Below are 13,413 nucleotides of genomic sequence, written 5' to 3'. Positions count from 1 at the left end.
TTGCATGAAGCATTTGGCTTGCAGTGCTCTGCTGTGTCCCCGCAGGAGAAGTTGGTAACCAATCAGTAGGAAAGGGCCAAGACGGGCGGCAGGTTGCTGGAACTCGGGGTCCCCACCCCCTACAATAGTTCTTATTTCTTTAGGGTTTTGGCCAAGGTTGGTATCATGACCAGTACAGAGTTGGAGGGCCGAAGGGGCTGTTCCTGTGCTGTATTGTTCTTTGCTCTTCTATGTTCTTTGAGCATGGTGTCCTTCTGTCTCACTGAGCACATGTCCATTTCCCCACAAGACCTCCCACTGGCGGCAGTGGCCCATATGTGGTGCCCCCGCCACCCCTCTCTCTTTTCCCCCTCCCCAAGGGAGGAGAGCTCCAAGGATGCCGCCATCGATGCGTCACAGCTGTCATCTCCACCAGTGCTGAGACACACACCTCGGTCGACAAAAGTAGTGGATGAGTTTCTGGGCACAATATGGTGAGCACCACACAGTTACAGATGCACATCAGGTGGAGGCAGGAATGTCCAGGTGAGACAGGAGCCGAGGGTCAGCTGGATCCAGCTGAGTCCCTGTCAGATGCTGTACCTCTGGACCAGGCAATCCAGGAGCTGATTCAGTCGATAGGGTTATTGGCCATGAAATTCAGACAGGGATGTCAGCGACACTCCAATGGGTCCTTAGCGGATAGGAGTTGTCGCAAAGGCTAAGTGTGCAGGAGATAGAGCCGGCAATACATGGCACCAAGACCAACAATGCTAGGGTGGTGACCGCAGTGGAAAACAATGTCAGAAGCCAAAGTAGTGGTGTCCAAGGTGTAGCTCTGTCAGTGACATCCATGGCTGAGCACCTCGACACCACCAAGTCGGCAGGGGCCCTCCAGAGGATGCCTGCCAAGGGCATCAAAGGCCACAGGATGCGGGCAGCAGCAGGCTGCCTCCACCTCTGACGTCTCTCCTGGGGACACACTTAGTTGTAGCGGTAAAGCACAGAGAGCTAAGCACATCAAGGATCACTGAGAGGACACTGGGGGGAGGGGCAGGGCTGTCGGAAGCGAGGGACAGCTGGAGTCACTCTTGTACTTGTACACCTGTAAATACGTTACACCCAAAACATATGAAGCCTCTGTCATGTTATTCCGCACTGTGGGCTAGCCTGCACCCTCACCCTCTTCCCCCAGGCGCTCGTCCCGGACTCCCTGCTACCAAACCTCTTTTCCCCCCTGTAGCCACCTGGGTTGGCCACATCCCGAATTTAAAATGGAGATCCGCTAAGAATGCAGGGAGAAATGGCCAAACGCAGGAAAACAAGCAGGTGCAAAATCTCCTGTATATTAGAACTTGCAGAAACCCAGACAGCACTGAAACTGATGACCATCTACATATTGATGAGCGATCACCGGGAACAATTGAAACAGTTAAGATAATCGAGGCCAAGCCAGACTCCTCGGCGCTAGCAGGAGCCAAAACAAAGGAAGGCCAACGGACACTTAGGAACCGCCCAGCGATCAGGGAACAGCTCCAGTATTGGAGAAATCGATCCAAGTGATCAGAACTCAGTCCAATCACTTGGAACCAGGTACGGGGACCACCCAAAAGGGCGCGAAGCCCCTGGGGACTATAAAGCTGAGTCCCCAAGTTCAATTCAATTCAATTGATGGAATTGAGGTTCAAAAGGAGGAGGTGTTAGCAATTTTGGAAAATGTCAAAATAGTTAAGTCCCCTGGGCCAGATGGGATTTATCCTAGGATTCTCTGGGAAGCCAGGGAGGAGATTGCAGAGCCTTTGTCCTTGATCTTTATGTCGTCTTTGTCGACAGGAATAGTGCCGGAAGACTGGAGGATAGCAAATGTTGTCCCCTTGTTCAAGAAGGGGAGTAGAGACAACCCTGGTAATTATAGACCTGTGAGCCTTACTTGGGTTGTGGGTAAAATGTTGGAAAAGGTTATAAGAGATAGGGTTTATAATCATCTTGAAAAGAACAAGTTGATTAGCGATAGTCAACACGGTTTTGGACCGAAGAGCCAACCGGTCACCCTGAGGTGTCCCTCGAAGATGCCAGGGATTTCCGACTGCCCCAGGATGTAGCTATCGTGCACACTCTCTGGGAAGCAACCGGACGCATGCATGATCTTCATGTAGTAGCCGCACACAAGCTGAACGTTCAGGGAGTGGAACCGCTTCTTGTTAATGAAAGGCATTCCCGGTGCCATCTATTACCCCTTGGACCTGGGACACCCTGGTGATGGTGGAGAATCTCTCCTGCCTGGACATCTTGTTGGGCTTGATCTAGGTCAAAGCTTATATGATCCAGCAGGGGGCAGCAGAGCAGAGCTTCTGATTGGCTGTTCCGGGGAGATTTGCATACGTGCAGTGCGGTCAGCGTAAGTTGAAGGTGCACCTGCATCAGTGACCCAAGGAGTTCGACGGAAGTCAAGCATCCAGCAGGGGGCAGCAGAGCAGAGCTTCTGATTGGCTGTTCCGGGGAGATTTGCATACGTGCAGTGCGGTCAGCGTAAGTTGAAGGTGCACCTGCATCAGTGACCCAAGGAGTTCGACGGAAGTCAAGCATCCAGCAGGGGGCAGCAGAGCAGAGCTTCTGATTGGCTGTTCCGGGGAGATTTGCATACGTGCAGTGCGGTCAGCGTAAGTTGAAGGTGCACCTGCATCAGTGACCCAAGGAGTTCGACGGAAGTCAAGCACCCGAGACACTACACGTGTAGTGTCTCCCACCCGCCCTCCTCCTCTAACCTAATAATAAGACCCATTGGGGTGAGCAGGTGAGTGCCTTATTACATTATTTTTCTTTTTCTTATTTGTTAACCAGAACTAGGTTGAAAAAGACTATAGCAGAGGTATCCAAGTTTGTTTTTTTTTTAAACTGAAATTTATACTAAGTAATAAATCAGAGATGGCTGGGCAGGTGATGTGCTGTAGCTGTATGATGTGGGAGCTGGCTGTTCCCCTTATGAATGGCAATGACCACATCTGCAGCAAGTGTTGGTTGCTGGAAGAACTCCGGCTCAGAGTTAATGATCTGGAATCTGAGCTTCAAACACTGCAGCACATCCGGGAGGGGGAGAGTTACCTGGACACTTTGTTTCAGGAGGCAGTCACACCTGGGAGATTAAGTAATTCACATTCAGTAAGTGATCAGGGATTTCAGAGTGTGACTGCTAGTGAGGCAGGCAGGGGGAACCTGAGTTCAGGAGTGCAGGAGCCTCAGCCCTTGACCTTGTCCAACAGGTATGAGACTCTTGCTCCCTGTATGGATGAGGAAAAGGGCTCTGGACAGGATGAGCCAGCTGACCACGGTACCATGGTGCAGAAGGCCATTCAAGAGGGGGGAGTAAAAAGACAAGTAGTTGTTATAGGGGATTCTATAATTAGGGGGACAGATAGTATCCTATGCAAGCCGGATCGGGAGTCTCGCATGGTGTGTTGCCTGCCCGGTGCCAGGGTGCGGGACATCTCTGACCGGCTTGAAAGGATATTGGAGCGGGAGGGGGAGGATCCAGTTGTTGTGGTCCACGTTGGGACTAACAACATAGGTAAAGCTAGGGTGGAGGACCTGTTCGGGGACTATCAAACACTAGGAAGAAAATTGAAATACAGGTCCTCAAGGGTCATAATCTCCGGATTACTGCCCGAGCCACGTGCCAATTGGCATAGGGACAAGAAAATTAGGGAAGTAAACACGTGGCTAAGGGATTAGTGTGGGAAAGAGGGATTCCACTTCATGGGACATTGGCATCAGTTTTGGAACCGGGGGGATCTGTACCGTTGGGACGGTCTCCACCTGAACCGATCTGGAACCAGTGTTCTAGCAAAGAGGATAAATAGGGTGGTCAGTAGGACTTTAAACTTCTGAGTTGGGGGGAAGGGAAAGTGAAAGCGACAGGGAGCATGTAGTTAAATGGCAAGATACGCAGGAGGATAACATGTAGGCAGGTGGATTTAAGCTTGATGCAGACTAGGAATTCAACAAAAAGGAAGGATAACTTTGGACATCTTAGGACTTCCAATATCTGTAATGATAAGAAAGTTAGCATTAAGGTACTTTACCTGAATGCTCGTAGCATTTGTAACAAAGTAGACGACCTAATGGCACAGATCATCGTGAATGATTATGATGTGGTAGGCATCACAGAGACATGGCTGCAGGGGGTTCAGGACTGGCAGTTAAACATCCAAGGATATACAACCTATCGAAAAGACAGGGAGGTGAGCCGAGGGGGTGGGGTTGCCTTGTTAGTTAAGAACAAAATTAAATCTATGGCACTAAACGACATAGGGTCGGATGATGTGGAGTCTGTGTGGGTAGAATTGAGGAACCACAAAGGCAAAAAAACCATAATGGGAGTTATGTACAGACCTCCTAACAGTGGTCAGGACCAGGGGCGCAACATGTACCGGGAAATAGAAAAGGCATGTCAGAAAGGCAAGGTCACGGTGATCATGGGGGACTTCAATATGCAGGTGGATTGGGTAAATAACGTAGCCAGTGGATCCAAAGAAAAGGAATTCATGGAATGCTTACAAGATGGCTTTTTGGAACAGTTTGTCATGGAGCCCACAAGGGAGCGGGCTATTCTGGACCTAGTGCTATGTAATGAACCAGACTTTATAAAAGATCTTAAAGTAAGGGAACACTTAGGAAGCAGCGATCATAATATGGTTGAGTTCAGTCTGCAGTTTGAAAGAGAGAAGGCAAAATCGGATGTAATGGTGTTACAGTTAAATAAAGGTAATTACGAGGGCATGAGAGAGGAACTGGCGAAAATCGACTGGAAGCAGACCCTAGTGGGGAAGACAGCAGAGCAAAAATGGCAGGAGTTTGTATGCATAATTGAGGACACTGTACAGAGGTTCATCCCCAAGAAAAGAAAGATTATCCGGGGAGGGATTAGACAGCCATGGCTGACAAAGGAGGTCAGGAAATGTATCAAAGAAAAAGAGAGATCCTATAAAGTGGCCAAAAGCACTGGGAAATCAGAAGATTGGGAAGGCTACATAAACAAACAGAGGTTAACAAAGAGACAAATAAGGAAGGAGAGGATCAAATATGAAGGCAGGCTAGCCAGTAATATAAGAAATGATAGTAAAAGTTTCTTTCAATACATAAGAAACAAACGACAGGCCAAAGTAGACATTGGGCCAATTCAAACTGATTCCGGAAGGCTAGTGATGGGAGACGAGGAAATGGCTGGAGAACTTAATAAGTACTTTGTGTCTGTCTTCACAGTGGAAGACATGAGTAATATCCCAAAAATTATAGAGGGTCAGGGGGCTGAGTTGAGTATGGTTGCCATTACAAAAGAGATGGTGCTAAAAAAGCTAAAAGGTCTTAAAATTGACAAATCTCCCGGCCCCGATGGGCTACACCCTAGAGTTCTGAGAGAGGTGGCTGAAGAAATAGCGGAAGCGTTGGTTGAGATCTTTCAAAAATCACTGGAGTCAGGGAAAGTCCTGGACGATTGGAAGATCGCTGTTGTAACCCCCTTGTTCAAGAAAGGATCAAGACAAAAGATGGAAAATTATAGGCCAATTAGCCTAACCTCGGTTGTTGGTAAAATTCTAGAATCGATCGTTAAGGATGAGATTTCTAAATTCTTGGAAGAGCAGGGTCGGATTAGAACAAGTCAACATGGATTTAGTAAGGGGAGGTCGTGCCTGACGGACCTGTTAGAATTCTTTTGAGGAGGTGACAAGTAGGTTAGACCAGGGAAACCCAGTGGATGTGGTCTATCTGGATTTCCAAAAGGCCTTTGATAAGGTGCCACACAGGAGGCTGCTGAGTAAGGTGAGGGCCCATGGTGTTCGAGGTGAGCTACTGGCATGGGTTGAGGATTGGCTGTCTGACAGAAGGCAGAGAGTTGGGATAAAAGGTTCTTTTTCGGAATGGCAGCCGGTGACCAGCGGTGTCCCACAGGGTTCAGTGTTGGGGCCACAGCTGTTCACCATATATATTAATGATCTGGATGAAGGGACTGGGGGCATTCTAGTGAAGTTTGCCGATGATACGAAGTTAGGTGGTCAGGCAGGTAGTGCTGAGGAAGTGGGGAGGCTGCAGAAGGATCTAGACAGTTTGGGAGAGTGGTGCAGGAAATGGCTGATGCAATTCAACGTGAGAAAATGTGAGGTCTTGCACTTTGGAAAAAAGAATCCAAGCATAGACTACTTTCTAAACGGTGAGAAAATTCATAATGCCAAAGTACAAAGGGATCTGGGAGTGCTAGTCGAGGATTCCCTAAAGGTAAACATGCAGGTTGAATCTGTGATTAAGAAAGCGAATGCAATGTTGTCATTTATCTCAAGAGGGTTGGAATATAAAAGCAGCGCTGTGCTACTGAGCCTTTATAAGGCTCTGGTTAGGCCCCATTTGGAGTACTGTGTCCAGTTTTGGGCCCCACATCTCAGGAAGGACATACTGGCACTGGAGCGTGTCCAGCGGAGATTCACATGGATGATCCCTGGAATGGCGGGTCTAACATATGATGAACGGCTGAGGATCCTGGGATTGTATTCGTTGGAGTTTAGAAGGTTAAGGGGAGATCTAATAGAAACTTACAAGATAATACATGGCTTAGAAAGGGTGGACGCAAAGAAACTGTTTCCGTTAGGCGAGGAGACGAGGACCCGTGGGCACAGCCTTAGAATTAGAGGGGGTAAATTCAGAACAGAAATCGGAGACATTTCTTCAGCCAGAGAGTGGTGGGCCTGTGGAATTCATTGCCGCGGAGTGCAGTGGAGGCCGGGACGCTAAATGGCTTCAAGACAGAGATAGATAAATTCTTGATGTCGCGAGGAATTAAGGGCTACGGGGAGAATGCTGGTAGGTGGAGTTGAAATGCCCATCAGCCATGATTGAATGGCGGAGTGAACTCGATGGGCCTTACTTCCACTCCTATGTCTTATGGTCTTATATAGTCAGTTACCTGGGCAAACTGGTCATCCACGACCTCAGATGCACTTGTGAGCCGTTGGCTGGGAGATGCTACACAAGTCCGCATTTAACCTTGAATGATCCTAAAGTGTAGAAGTTCAGGGCTGAGGTGACCTTGATGGCCATAGGGAGAGGGTATCCCCCTCCTCCACATAGTGCCAGGTCTGCAAGAACATGGCACAGATGCCGCACTGTCTCCTATGTTGAGGGGGAGCCTCCTGCAGCACACGCTGTCCAACATCAGTTTGAAAGACAAGCGACGTCTGTACACCTTGGGCCATCGTTGGCCACCACTTCTGGGTCCCTCCCTGGCCTGATGGAACCTTACACATGGGCCGCCTTGGCCTCTGTCGTTGCTGCTGTCACCTTCTCCAGCGTCTGGCCGCCTGACCTGCCAACAGCACCGGGAGGGCAGCTTCCGTGGGATTCACAATATCATCCATGGTGTTATACCTGTAAGGAATTGGAGAGGGCGACAATCAGCTATGGCTTCCACCCCGGACCTGTGTTTTCTCCACACCTCCCCCACCCTCACATCCCATGCCTTCCTCATGGTACCATCCAACACGCCCAGCACATACACCCCTGGTCGCAGCAGGGTCCCCTGGGAAACGGACCCTGTACCCCAGACACCTGCTTGAAATGTTTTTTGGGCTGGGTGCTGGTTCCTTCCCCAATCCACACACCCTCTATCGCGGTGATGTTCCCAGTGCTGTGGCCCAGCTCTTGGGTGTTATAATGTTGGCTGCTGCCTTTCTGGTGCAGATACCTCCAGTGTTCAGGCAAAGTGTCCAGGTCTCACAGATTGGGATGCTAGGCAGTAAGAGCCGCCTGCGTCATGGCACGTGCACCCATAGAAATCCACTTGGGAGTTGTGAAGTGCTCACGTTACTAGAATTGCCAATTCCTCATCAGCAATAGCCTTCAACTGTGGGGCCAGTGGCTACCATCGCCAATGGGAGCTATAGTGATCTTCACCATATTACCACAGACGGGGCTGTTCAGTGGAACAGACAGGCAGCAGCTGGAGCTGCCCATTATGGGTATAAACGAATTGGGGTGAGAATCGCCGGGCCTGTGGGTGCTGGACTACCCACTGGGATGGTCGGCGGGGGATGCTGAGGCTGGGGGACATGATGGATAGCTTAGAGGGGATGGGGTGAAATCTGTGGGGCGGTTCGCGGCGGAGTTGGCCAGCCTGCATTTGCTGGGGGGGGGGGGGGGGGGGTTTGGTGGGGCAAGCTGCTGGGGGCACTGGCCCAGGCATCGATTGCGCTGGTCCTAGGGAGTGTGGGGGGGGCCTGTTGGAGTGTGGGTCATGCACACCCGTGTCACTGTTGAGTGTGGATGTGGGGTTGTTGGGTAGGTTAGTGGTGGGGAGGCAGCATTCCGGGCATTGTTGCGGAGGACTAAACAGCAGCTTTCCAGTAATAGACCGGGTGGAGTAGCGGTACCTATTTGAGATTTTGAGAAGGTTTGGGTTTGGGCCGAAGTTTATGGCATGACTGTTGTACATTGTCCCAGTGACGAGTGTTCGCACAAACAAAATGAGTTCAGAGTTCGGGTTGCATAGGGGAACAAGGCAGAGGTGTCCGCTGTCGCTGCTGCTAATTGCACTGGTGATAGAGCTCTTGTCAATGGCCCTTAGGGGGTCAGTAGAGTGGCGGTGGATTGTGAGGGGGAGTAGAGAATATCGGGTGTTGCTGTATGCAGACGAGCAGTTGTTCGTATCCGATCCATTGGAGAGTATGGGAAGAATTATGGACAAATTAGAGAGGTTTGCGGTCTTCTCGGGCTATAAGCTGAATGTTGGAAAGAGTGAGGTGTTTTCGGTGAGTGCGGCAGGTCGGGGAGCCAATCTTGGGGTATTGCCATTTGGCGTTGCCAGGGACAGGTTTTGCTATTTTGGGGTTCAGGTGACGGGGTAGTAGGTGACGATGCACAAATGGAACCTGACCAAGTTAGTGGAGGTGGTCAGGGAGGACTTTAGGAGTTGACATACCTTGCACCTGACATTAGCGGGAAGGGCCCAGGTGGTAAAAATGAACTTTCTGCTAAGGTTTCTGTTTGTATTCCAGTCCTTCCCAATCTTCATTCTGAAGGCCTTTTTCCTGAAAATGGATGCCGTGATTTTGGAGTTTATGTGGGTGGGGAAGGTATCTAGGGTGAAGAGGGCCCTGCTAAAGAGGCAGAAAGGGAGTTTAGCGTTAACAAATCTGTTGCACTACTACTGGGCAGCGAATGTGGAGAAGGTGATGCAGTGGTGGCAAGGAGAGGGGTTAGAGTAGGTGAGGATGGAGGAGGAGTCTGTTGGTGGTCCAGCTTGGGGGCCATGATAGCAGTGGGACGTCTGCTGGTGCCGAGGAGGTATACGGTAAGCCCGGTGGTGCAGTCCATGATTAAGGTATGGCACCAGTTGAGGAGGCACTTCAGGATGGAGGGGTGATCGGTGCTAACACCACTATGTGGGAATCATGGGTTTAAGCCGTGGGGGACGGATGGCATGTATAGGAAGTGGAGAGAGGTGAGGCTGGTGAGGGCGAGGGATTGAAATCTGGAGGAGAGGTTTGCAAATCGGGGAGAGGTGTGGGAGAGGGTGGAGTTGCCGAAGTGAAGCGAGTTCAGGTGTATGCATTAATACTGCATTTGCATCACTTAATTACCAGGTAAACCAAACAGGAGCATGGTTTGGAGCTATTCTGAACTGAGCGTTCATTTTCGATCTTAGTTTGACAATTTTTTTTAAATCCAGGAGATAGCGGCAATATATATTAAACTACTACATCACAAATTATACCATAAAATGATAAATTGATATATTAAGCTGAGTGAAAAAAACAAATAATTGAGCTGAGTGAAAAAAACAACTAATTATCAGGTTAGCCCTTTTACTCACTTGTTTTTCCAATTATAGGGCAATTTTAGCGTTGCCAATCCACCAACCCTGCACATCTTTGGGTTGTGAGGATGAAACCCACGCAAACACGGGGAGAAAGTGCAAACTCCACAAGGACAGTGACCCAGAGCTGGGATCGAACCTGGCACCTCGGAGCTGGGAGGCAGCAGTACTAACCACTGCACCGCCATGCTGCCCCAGGTGGTGAGGATTAAGGAAAAATGGGAGCAGGAGATGCAGGGGATGGGTGTGGAGATAGGATGGGGAGAGTAGAGTGACACGATGCGCAGGGTGAATTCAATCTCATGTGCAAGGATGAGATTGATTCAGTTTAAGGTGGTTTATAGGAGGATGAGTGGGTTCTTCCAGGAGGTGGCAGACAAGTGTGGGCGAGGACCAGCAAATCACGTGCATATGTTCTGGGGCTGTGAGAAGTTGGAGAGATAATGGGAGGGGGTGTTTGGGACATAATCAAAAATTGTGGGGTTAGCGACCTGGCCGCACTCTATAGTGGCAATTTTTGGGGTGTCGGAAATGCCGGAACTGGTGGAGGGGAGGAAGGCTGACATTGTGGCCTTGGCCTCTCTTGTTACCCGGCGAAAGATTTTATTGGAATGGCGTTCAACAACACCACTGGGGGTGGCGGCCTGACTTGGATCCTGTACGATTTTCTCCGGCTGGAAAAGATCAAGTTCGAATTGAGGGGTCAGCGGAGGGCATTGTGATACGGTGGGGACTGATCATTTTTTGAACATGTATTTTATGACAAACATGTATCAAAACAGGTTACAACGCATCACCCCGGAAACATACATTCCAGCAATTTTCCCCTTTTTCAACAGCCCCCCCCCCACCCCCGAACGATGAACAGCCCCTCAAACACATTCACAAACATCCCCCACCTTTTCTCAAACCCCTCTGCAGAGCCCCTTAACTCATGTTTTATTTTCTCCAATCGCAGGAAACCGTACAGGTCACCCAACCAAGCTGCTACCCCTGGTGGCGATGCCGACCGCCACTCCAGCCGTGCAGTCAGAGAGTTGATGGCCATGACATCAGCCTTCCTCCGCTCCATGAGCTCCGGCTTCTCTGAAACCCCAAATATCACCACCAAATGGTCCGGGTCCTCCACCTCTGCCGTTATCATGGCTAAGAACGCAAACACTCTCGCTCAGAACCGTACCAAATTTTCACAACCTCAAAACATGTGCGTGTAATTCGCTGGCCCCAGCCCACACCTCTCACACACATCTGCTACACACTGAAAGAACCCACTCATTCTCGCCCGGTCATATGCACCCTGTGCACCACCTTAAACTGTAACAGGCTCATCCCTCCACAAGAGGAGGTCCTGTTTACCCTACACAGTGCCTCACTCTCCTCCCAACTCCCCTTCCTATTTCTCCTTGATCTTCACCACCCGCTCGCCTCCCTGCCCCACCAGCCACTTGTATATATCCCCAATTCTTCTCTCTCCCCCTCTTTCCCCCCCTACCCCCCGGCTCAAACCCATGATTCTCGCACAGCGGCGTTAACACCGACATCCCTTCCACACTAAAATGCCCCCTCAACTGATTCCATATCTTCACTGTGGACTGCACCACCGGGCTCCCTGAATACCTACTCCGAGCCATTGGCAACGTTGCCGTCACCATAGCCCTCAAACTGGAACCCTTTGCAAGATTCCATCTCCATCCTAACCCACTCTCTCCTTCTCCTTCCCACCATCGCCGCACCTTATCCACATTCGCCGCCCAATAATAATGAAGCAGTTTCGGCAACGCCAACCCCCCTCTGCTGCCTCTGCCTCTGTCACAGGATCTTCCCGACCCTCAACAGCTTTCCCGCCCATACAAAGTCCGAAATGATCATGTCCAATTTCCAAACAATGGCCTTTGGTATAAAGATCAGGAAAGCCTGAAAGATAAACAAGAACCTCGGCAGAATATTAATTTTCACCACTTGGACCCTCCCCGTCAACACCAACGGCAGTGTATCCCACTCTTAAGATCTTCCCTGGCTTCCTCCACCAGCTTCGTAAGTTCCACTTATGGAGCCCTGCCCATTCCCTCGCTATCTAAATCCCCAAATACCTCAACCTATCCCTCGCTACCGTAAATGGCATCCCCCATAAATTTGCCCACCGTCCCAACTCCTTCATGAGAAAAAACACACTTTTCTGTCCATTCACTTTATGCCCCGAGAACCCTCCAAACCTCCCCAGCAGGCCCATAATCCTCCCCATAACTTCCAGCGGATCTGAAACATACAGCAACAGGTCATCGGCATAGAGAGACATCAAATGTTCCCTCTGTCTTCCTAATCCCCTGCCACTCAGCCGACCCTCTGAGAGCCATCGCCAACGGCTCTGTGGCCAGCACAGACAGTAAAGGCGACAGAGGGCACCCCTGCCCCGTACCCCTGTGTAAGTCAAAGCTCCGCAAACTCATATTATTCGTCCTCACACTCACCTTTGGTGCCACAAACAGCAACCGCACCCATGCCACAAATCTCAGCCCAAACCCAAACCTTCCCAAAACCTCGAACAAGTACCGCCACTCCACCCGATCAAATGCCTTCCCCTAGTCCATGGACACCACCGCCAGAGCCGCCGACAGATTCATCACTAAATTCAACAGCCGTCTTATATTTCTCACGGGCTGCCTGCCCTTCACAAAGCCTGTTTGACCTTCTGCAACCACCCCTGCGGGACAAAATCCTCCATCCATCCCGCCAACAACTTCGCCAATACTTTCACATCCGTGTTCTTTTTTTTTACTTCATCAGAGTTACAAAGCCAGAGCTCAGAGTGTGGACAGCTCCTTGCCTGCTCCAAAAAACAATTCAAATTGAATCCAATTCATGGTCCCCACAAGAGAGACATACCAGATCCAGGCATTACACCTGACCTCGTGCTCATGTTAGCCAAAAGGCCAAGAAGCAATACATCCGTGTTCAATAGTGATTATGGGCCTATACGTTCCACTGGGTCCCTCCCCTTTTTCGGGATTAGCATGATTACTGGCAGCTTCCCCTTCTCCAGCGCTTCATTAACCCCCAACCCCCCAACAGATGTGGTGCCAGGTCCATCGCAAATTCCTTATAAAATCCCACCGGGTACCCATCCGGCTCTGGGGCCTTCCTGACTTCATACCCCGATACTATCCAGCACCTCCCTCAGACCCAGGAGCTCTTCAAATGCCTGCCTCTTTGCTTCCTCCACCTGGGGAAACTCCAGCTCATCCAGAATCCGCCGCATCTTCCTTCCTCTTCCCTCGGGTCTGCCTCATACAGTCCCTGGTAGTATTCCCTAAATGCCTTATTTATCTTCTCCGGCTCCGACACATCTCCAGCCGGAGGCCGTATCAATACTTCCCTGCTTCCGCAGCTGGTGCGCCAGCATGTGGCTCACCTTCTCCCCATACTCGTATTGCACACCTCTTGCCCGACGCAGTTGCCCTACCACCCTAACCGTTGTCAGCCTGTCAAACTGCCCCTGCAACTTTTTCCTCCTCGCCAATCCTTCCACGGCGGGCACCCTCGAATACTCCATTATCACCTCCACCTGTCACTCGGCA

Source organism: Scyliorhinus canicula, chromosome 2 (assembly GCF_902713615.1).
Source record: "Scyliorhinus canicula chromosome 2, sScyCan1.1, whole genome shotgun sequence".
Taxonomy (NCBI): domain Eukaryota; kingdom Metazoa; phylum Chordata; class Chondrichthyes; order Carcharhiniformes; family Scyliorhinidae; genus Scyliorhinus; species Scyliorhinus canicula.
This window is presented reverse-complemented; position numbering follows the sequence as displayed.